The 8,857-nt window shown below is 39.7% G+C and overlaps 1 non-coding gene and 1 pseudogene across 1 annotated transcript; one reads left to right on the top strand and one right to left on the bottom strand.

Moving 5' to 3' along the window:
- The first annotated feature begins 733 nt into the window (after positions 1-733).
- On the top strand, positions 734-870 carry LOC114087002 (U4 spliceosomal RNA). Its single transcript, XR_003581732.1, has one exon. It is a non-coding gene; the product is annotated as a U4 spliceosomal RNA (small nuclear RNA).
- Positions 871-7,059: 6,189 nt separating this feature from the next.
- LOC114086921 (heterogeneous nuclear ribonucleoproteins A2/B1 pseudogene) lies at positions 7,060-7,968 on the bottom strand (annotated as a pseudogene).
- Positions 7,969-8,857: the final 889 nt, after the last annotated feature.

Here is an 8,857-nt window from a genome sequence, read left to right as displayed (position 1 = left end):
CACATTCTAATCCCATCACTTCATTTCTTTAACTTTCCTATGGTTTTCTTTTTCCCCTCTGATTCTCATACATTCGATTGCTTATTTCTTGCAATGCTGAAGATTGAATTCAGGACATTGTACATAATAGGTGAGCACTCTACTCCACTGAACTACACCCCCAGTCCGTTTCTATATTTTCAAAGGTAGGGGAAACTGGGTGTGGTGGTTCCTTTCGGTAATCCCAGCAACTCAGGAGGCTAAATCAGGAGGATTCAATGTTTGAGGTCAGCCTCAGCAATCTAGCCAGATCTGATCTCAACATAAAATAAAAGGGTGGGGGTGCTAAGGAATGAATTTGATCAAATTACAATGTCATATTTTATGCATATACAGTTTTGTTTTTGTTTTTGGTGCTGGAGATTGAACCCAGGGTCTTGTGCATGCAAGGCAAGCACTCTACCAACTGAGCTGTATCCTCAGCCTGCATGTACAAATATGTACAAATGTGTGACAACAAATCCCATCTATGAACAACTACAATGATCCAATAAAAAATGTACTAAAAATGGTCTGGTGCTCTATATGTGTAATATGAGATGAACTGATTCTGTCATCAAATTAGAATGGATAAATAATTTAATAAACAAATCAATAAACAAATAAAGGTATTGTGTAAAACATGAATAAATAGATTCTAGATGGACATCTAGAAATAGAGCTTAAACTATACCATATTTCATACCTGAATGATAGCTTTGCACAGTGGCAGTATCGTAGCCAATGAGGTTTATCCGAGGCGCAATTATTGCTAATTGAAAACTTTTCATACCTGATTGAGTTGCTAGTGATTAAAAATTCAAATGTTAAAAAAATTCACTTAGTGGGAATGGTGGCACACACCTGTAATCCCAGCTACTTAGAAGGCTAAAGCAGGAGGATTATAAATTTGAGGCCAGTGTGGGCAACTTGGCAAGACTATCTCAAAAGCTCAGTGGTGGAGCACATGCCTAGCATGTGTGAGGCCCTGGCCCTGGGTTCCATGCCCAGTTCTGCAAGAGAAAGAGAGAAAGAGGGAGGGAAAGAACCATAAAGTTCCAGATAAAAGCTTTTATATTCTTGGTGTGGAGGATACTTTTTAACAATGACACAACAGTAGAAGACATTAAAGTAAAGAAAGATGGTGGAATGAGATGGACATCATGACCCTAGATATATGTATGATTGCCCTACATTATGTACAACCAGAGAATTGAACTGTTGTGCTCCATTTGTGTATAATAAATTGAAATGCATTCCACATCATATACAACTAAGTAGAACATAAAAAAAAAAAAGAATAAAAAGTAAAGGGAAAAAAATGACCTGGTGCTAGAGCACCCCTGGGTTCAATCCCCAGTACCAAAAAAAAAGAGGGGGGGGGGGCAGTGTTATAGCTCATTGGTAGAGTGGTTAATCTAGCATGTGTGAGGCCCTGAATTTGATTCCTGGAACTGAAAAAAAAAAAAAAAGGGCTAAAAAAAAAAGATAAAAAAGGAATAATTTCCTGACATGAAAATTCTATAAAATTCACATTTCAAGGTTCATCCATAATGGTCTATGCAGACATAGTCATGTCCGTTCATTTACATGTCATTTGTGGACTTTCATGCTACAACACTACAATTGTTCAATTGGAAAGAGACAGTATGGCCCATCAAGTCTAAATTTTTACTATCTGGCCCTTTATAGAAAAAAAGTCTGCTAATTCCTGCTATACAGAGCTTTGCAACTCAAAGTGTCGTTTGTGGACCAGAAACCAGGGGCAATCTCTGGGAATTCATCAGAAAGGCAAAATCTTTGACCCATCCCAGACCTGCTGAATTCAAGTCTGAATTTTAGCAAGTTTCCAAATGATTTGTATGCACACTTCGGTATAAGAAGCACTGCTAAAGTACTGTGCTGTTTTAGTTGAAGGGTTTGGAGAAAAGCAAGACTAGCAACTAGGAAACTAAGCGGTTTAAGAATAAGAGACAGAGGGCTAGGGCTGTAGCTTAGTGGCAGAGCGCTTGCCTAGGCACTGGGTTCTATCCTTAGCACCATAAAAAATAAATAAAATAAAGGCATTCTGTCCATCTACAACTACAAATTAAAAAAAAAAAAAGGAGACAGAGGTAGAAGGGACAAGGTCCAAAGACATTAAAAGAATGTCTGCCATTGGGTGTGCACAGACAGCAACACATTCTTGCCTCTAGGCCTCTGAGATTCCTGCATATTTAGTGCAAGTTAACATACAAATCTGCATTCCCCCACCCCCACTACGGGCTCTAACTCAGGGTCTTGAGCAGGCCTTATACTACTCTCTACCAGAGAGCTACATCCCCACCTCCCAATTGCATTTCTTATGATTAAAGTGTGTTTTGCTATGGCATCTTTTTTTTTTTTTTTTTGGTATAGGAGATTGAACCTGTGGGTTCTTAACCATTTGAGCCACATCCCAAACCTTTTTATTTTGAGACAGGGTCTCACCAAGTTGCTTGGGCCATTGAAAAGTCCCTCACTAAATTGCTTAGGAACTGGCCTTGAACTTGCAATCTTTCTGCCTCAACCTCCTGAGCCACTGAGATTACAGGCTTGTGTCACCATGCCTGACTGCCATGGCTTCTTGAATTAGCAGAAAGATACTCAAATTAGACAATACTCAATATTCTCATCTCTGTAACAGGCAATAGCTTCCATTCTGCCAGAAACTGGCCTGAAGCACTGCTATAGTAAAGTGTTTTTGTTTTGGTTCTGGAAATTGAACCCAAGGGTACTTACCACTGGGCTATATCCCCAGCCCTTTTTTATTTTTTATTTTGAGACAGAGTGTCACTAAATTGTTGAGGCTAGTCTCGAATTTGCGATCCTCTTGTCTCAGCCTCTGGGATTACTGGGATTACAGGCATGTGCCTCCATATCCGGCAGCAAACTATATATATAATTTTTTTTTTACTATTTTTTGGGGGTACTAGGGATTGAATTTAGGGGCACTCGACCACTGAGCCACATCCCCAGCCCTATTTTGTATTTAGAGACAGGGTCTCACTGAGTTGCTTAGCGCCCGGACTTTGCTGAAGCTGGCTTTGAACTAACAATCCTACTGTTTCAGCCTCTCAGCCACTAGGATTACAGGTGTGCGCCACCGTGTCCGGCTAGCAAACTATATATATATATATATATATATATATATATATATATATATATATATATATATATATATATATATATGTTTTAGTTGTAGATAGACACAATGCCTTTATTTTTATGTGGTGCTGAGGATCGAATGAAGAGCCTCACACATGCTACCACTGAGCCCCAGCCCCAGCCTGCAAACTATATTTTTAAGGATGATTTTACATTCATCTAACTAAAGAATGTGCTAGACTTCAAAGATGTACATTTATATATGTGTGTGTGTGTGTGTGTGTGTAACAGGACAAAATGGGTCTGGATTAAAGAGAAGATAGTATGTGAAATAGTAAATAACAAAACAACATTTTGAGCAAGCACAGGGAATGAAACAGTGATTCTAACTTAAAATTCTTGAAATGCTGGTAAGTGCACACACATACATTTTTATATATTTACATATAATGTTGTTAACTGTAATATGCATTTATATATGTATATAATATCTCTTAAATTTTTAAAATCACTGATATAAATTCTTTATTTAAACATTAACTTTGCATTATTATTTTAGGGTATAAAGATTTTCATATACATTGGACAATGTACTATGTATCTCATCATCAACTATTTTTTTTTTAATTTTTGTAGTTGTAGTTGGACACAATACATTTATTTTATTTATTTTTATGTGGTATTGAGGGCCGAACCCAGCGCCTCGCACATGCTAGGTGAGTGCTCTACCGCTGAGCCACAACCCCAACCCCCATCAACTATTTTTTATTTAAAAATATTTAATGGGCTGGGGATGTGGCTTAAGCGGTAGCGGGTAGCGCGCTTGCCTGGCATGTGTGTGGCCCAGGTTCGATTCTCAGCACCACATACATACAAAGATGTTGTGTCCGCCGAAAACTAAAAAAAAAATATATATATATATATATTTAATATTATATTTATTTAGGCACAGTCACTTTTTTCACTTTTTTTTTTTTTGGTACCAGGGTTGAATGCAGGAGCATTTGCCCTCTGAGCCACATCCCCATCCCTTTTTCTATTTTACTTAGAGAAAGGGTCTCACTGAGTTGTTTAGGGCCTTGCTAAATTGCTAAGTCTGGCTTTGAAATCTTGGTCCTTTTGCCTCAGCCTCCCAAGCCACTGGGATTACAGGTGTGCACCACCACTTCGGGTGGCACATGTACTTTTTTTTTTTTTTAATTGTAGATGAACAGAATGCCTTTATTTTATTTGTTTATTTTTATATGGTGCTAAGTGTCGAACCCAGTGCCTCACACATTCTAGGCAAGCACTCTGCCACTGAGCTACAGCCCCAGTCCAGCACATGTACTTTTAACTTTACTTTTTAATAAGGAAAAGTTCAAACACATGAAAGTAGAAGTAATGAGAAAATATTTCTTCCCTGATCTTCTCTTCTCCATATACCACCCACCAAAATGCATCTATTATTAACTCTTGGAGGTCTTATTTCATCCTACTACTCCCGCCTTTCAACTAAATTATTTTTGAAACACATGGCAGGTATCGCAGCATTTTTGGGAAAAGTAATGCTGGTTTGGGTCAGATTTTAAAGGACGTATAGGATCTGCCTATACCAGGAAGAGAGTAAGAAACCTCCAAGGGGAGGGTCTGGTTTGAACCCCAGTAGGAGGGCAGGAAAATGCAAGTCCAGACCATTTGGCTGGTGGAAAGAATTTTATAGGTATTTGTGGGAAGTAAGTTTGAAAGGATGGTTCAGCTGGAATGAGGGCAACAACCATGCTTATCTTTGTGGTTTTGGTACACCTTGAGGGAGAGTAGTGCTCTGTTAGGACAAATATTACAGGAGATCATTGTTTTGGACTAAGCTCCTTTGTAGACCAGACTAAAAATCAAAATGGAGTCTCTCACACTACAGTTCCAGGTCACCAAACTGAAACTGAGCTGTTTATCTGAACTTCACAGAAGTCAGGATTAAAGGGATAAACAGCCAAACTCCAAATCAGCCAATTTCAATTGGCATGATAATGAAGTTCCATGTGCTTTAATCCTTCCACAAGAGAAGTAACCTGAGGGTAATTAATCAGTTATTTCCCCATGGTACTATCCCCCTATACAAGGAAAATAACTGAAGCCAGGTGCTGTGACACACACCTGTTACCCAGATACTTAAGCCTGAGAGTGGAGTATAGCAATTTCAAATTTGAGACCAGACTGGGTAATTTAGCAAGACACAATCTCAAAAGAAAAGAGAGTGCATTGGCACAGACCTGTAATCCTGGTTGAGACAGGAGGATCACAAATTTAAGGTCAGTCTTAGCAATTTGGCTAGATCCTCAACAACTTAGTGAGACCCCTGTCTCAAATTTAAAAATTAAAAAAAACAAACAAAAAAATGCTGGGAAAGATAGCTTACCTCAGAGGTACAGTGCTTGGCATGTGTAAGGCCTCGGCTTCAATACCCAGCACTGTAAAAGAAAGGCAGGGGAGAAGAGGGAGAAAGAAAGAAATAAAGAAATATAATATGTCATACACATGCCAAGTCCTCCATGGGAATTGGTCTTGTAGGGTCTCGGAAATAACCATCTGTTTTAATGCAGCTTCCTGCCCTGAGTCTCTGGTAATTGTAGACCTCACTGAATTTCTTTTTCTCTTATATTTTATTATCATATCATTATCATTTTGGTAAATAATAACATTGGACCCATGGGTGCTTTACTACTGAGTTTTTCTTTTTTTTTTTTTTTAAGAGAGAGAGTGGGATATCGGTGGATACCCAGGCAAGCGCACTACCATTTGAGCCACATCCCCAGCCCCATTTTTTTTTTTTTTTTTTATGTCTCAATAAGTCGCTTAGGGCCTCCCCAGATTGCTAGGCTAGTCTCAGCTTTAACTTCAGTCTCCTGCCTCATCCTGCTGAGCTGCTGGAATTACAGGCAAGCACCAACATGCCTGGCATGAAAAATATTTTAAAAATATCTTTTTAGATGTAGATAGGCAAAATACCTCTATTTTATTTTTATGTGGTGCTGAGGATGGAACTAGGTGCCTCACACATGCTAGGCGAGTACTTTACCGCAGAGCCACAAATCCAGCCTCAGTGAAGAATATTTTTAACATGTCATATACATGGAGCAAACAGCAATTTTATTTATTTGTTTATTTACTGGTACTGTAATAGTGATCAACTACAGCCCTTGCTGCTCGGCCACTGCAACTTTTTAAAATTTATTTTTTAGTTATAGGTGGACACAATACCTTTATTTTTTTTGTGGTATTTTGAGGATCAAACTAGTGCCTCATGCTAGGTGATCACTCTACCTCTGAGCCACAACCCCAGCAACCACCAACACACGTGCAACTTATTTTTATTTTTTCTTTAGATTTTATTAAGTCATAAATGTACAACAGCTTCTTAACTCTACACATGCACTTATTTTTTTAAAGGAAAAACGTTATGTCTTATTACATCATGATCCTGGCTAATAGCTTTTCAAAACTTTGAGAAAAATCTTAAAGTTTTCACATGTCACCTGAAACTTACAAATTTAACATTATCAAAGAAGGAATGCTTCTACACTTAAAGAACCGCTAGAAAGTAACAACAATTAAAAAGCTAAGTAACTGTCTCAAAGGCTTTTATTATTTTTATTTTCTACAATCCTTCCCCCACAGTAAGGTAATGTTATTAAATAATCTAATCCATTCCCAAAATGGCTCTCTGCCATCTGCTCTGGTGTCTTCTGCCATATCATTGCATATTTATGCATGACTGAGAGAAGAGTTTCCTTAACATTGTTATTATTTCGATAACCTGAAGCTGTTCAGTTACCTTTGAGCTCTCATCCTCTCCTATTTATACAATGAAGCTCAAGGCAAATAGGATGAAGCTCAGTATCAGCTCCTCCCACCAGAACCCTCACTTCCTCCAGGACCTTAATTTCCTCTACCACGGGGTCGCCCCATGTTCCTGCTACCCAAGTTTCCACTCTTCAATAGACTATATTTAGAAGGTTGCTGGTTACAATTTCCAAAATCATTATGACTTCCACTTCCATAATTTCCTCCTCCAGAGTTGTCATAACCACCTCCATAGCCCCCACCCCGTTTTCCATATCCAGATCCTCTACCACCATAGCCTCCTCTTCCTCCTCCATAACCAGGGCTACCTCCAAAATTGCCACGTCCAGGTCCTCCTCCAGATCCATTAGAGCCATCCCCAAATCCACGTCCGCTTCCATATCCATCAGATCTTCCTCTAAAGTTGCCTCCTCTTCCACTCCTGGAACTTTGGACTTTTTGCATTTCTTGTCTAGACAAAGCCTTTCTTACTTCTGCGTTATGACCATTGATGGTGTGGTATTTTTGCAATACAATTTTGTCCACAGGATCAGGGTCATCAAAAGTCACAAAACCAAAGCCTCTCTTCTTTCCAGACTGCCTATCGGTAATTATCTCAATGGTGTCAATTTTTCCATATTCTTTAAAGTAATCTCTAAGGTGGTGTTCCTCGGTATCTTCTTTAATTCCGCCAACAAACAGCTTCTTCACAGTCACACGGGCCCCTGGTTTTCCAGATTCCTCTCTTGCTACAGCTCGTTTTGGCCCAACCACTCTCCCATCAATTGAATGAGGTCTTGCAGCGATGGCAGCATCAACCTCAGCCTTGGATGAGAAAGTTACAAAACCAAATCCTCTTGATCTTTTGCTTGCAGGATCCCTCACAACCACACAATCTGTAACTTTTCCCCATTGCTGGTAGTAGTTTCTTAAACTTTCTTCTGTGGTTTTAAAACTTAAGCCACCAATAAAGAGTTTACAGAAGTGTACCTTTTCTCTCTCCATGGCGGACTCAGTCGCTTCAGCCCGATTTCCCGCAGGCAAGTGAGATAAGAGAGATCTCTGCAGACAAACACCAACCGGACTCGTCCTGGCGCTGTAGTGAGAACTGCTGCTGAAGAGCACCTCCACACAGGACCCGCGCTGCTGCTGCTGCTGCTGCTGCTGCTGCTGCTGCTGCTGCTAGAGAGGCTGCCGTTCTTTTTCTAGAGCCTTCCTCCAACTCACTCCAATTTATTGTTAAAATGGACTTGCTCCTCCCTAATCTCTCCCCTCCCTAATCTCAGGGAAATGGGATTACCTTTTTTCGCCCCCATGTTAGGCAGATTTATCTTGTCCTTGAGTTCACACCCACCATAGGAATGAAGTAATCCAGACTTTCGGGAGGGTATCAGAAGATCTCAGAAATGACTCTCTCCCAAATTAACAAGTGAATTATAACTCCAGACAGAAAACCTGTGGAATGTAGCCTTTGAATCACCTCTTTAAAAGTCCCTTGTTCCTGCTGATGGACAGAATCACAGCCTTTAGGACAGGTGTCCCCTGTGTTTCTCCTTTGCTAGCAAAGCAAAAAAATCGTCTCTTTTTCCTTTTTTCTCAAAACCTTGTCCTCATTATTGATTGGCATCAGGGACAAGGACCAAGCTTTTATCAACAAAAGGAAGCTTGCTGCTGTGTTTTCAGCATGTCCCTGGCATGTTCTCAGCCCACAGACAGAGTCAATTTTCCTTTGCTCAGCCAGTTTCATGGCAAATTGGTTGTGCAAAAGAGCTGGGTACAAAGTATCCATACTTCAGTTTGTGTCCACTTGGCCTGTTGTGTATATTTTCTAGAAAATGCTGGGGTGGTATGACTGTACATTTTGAAGAAGAGTAAATGAGGGGCCAGGACAGTG

The sequence above is a fragment of the Marmota flaviventris genome, chromosome 6 (assembly GCF_047511675.1).
Source record: "Marmota flaviventris isolate mMarFla1 chromosome 6, mMarFla1.hap1, whole genome shotgun sequence".
Lineage (NCBI taxonomy): Eukaryota > Metazoa > Chordata > Mammalia > Rodentia > Sciuridae > Marmota > Marmota flaviventris.
The sequence above is the reverse complement of the archived record's forward strand: the minus strand, read 5'-3'. Positions and strand labels throughout refer to the sequence as shown.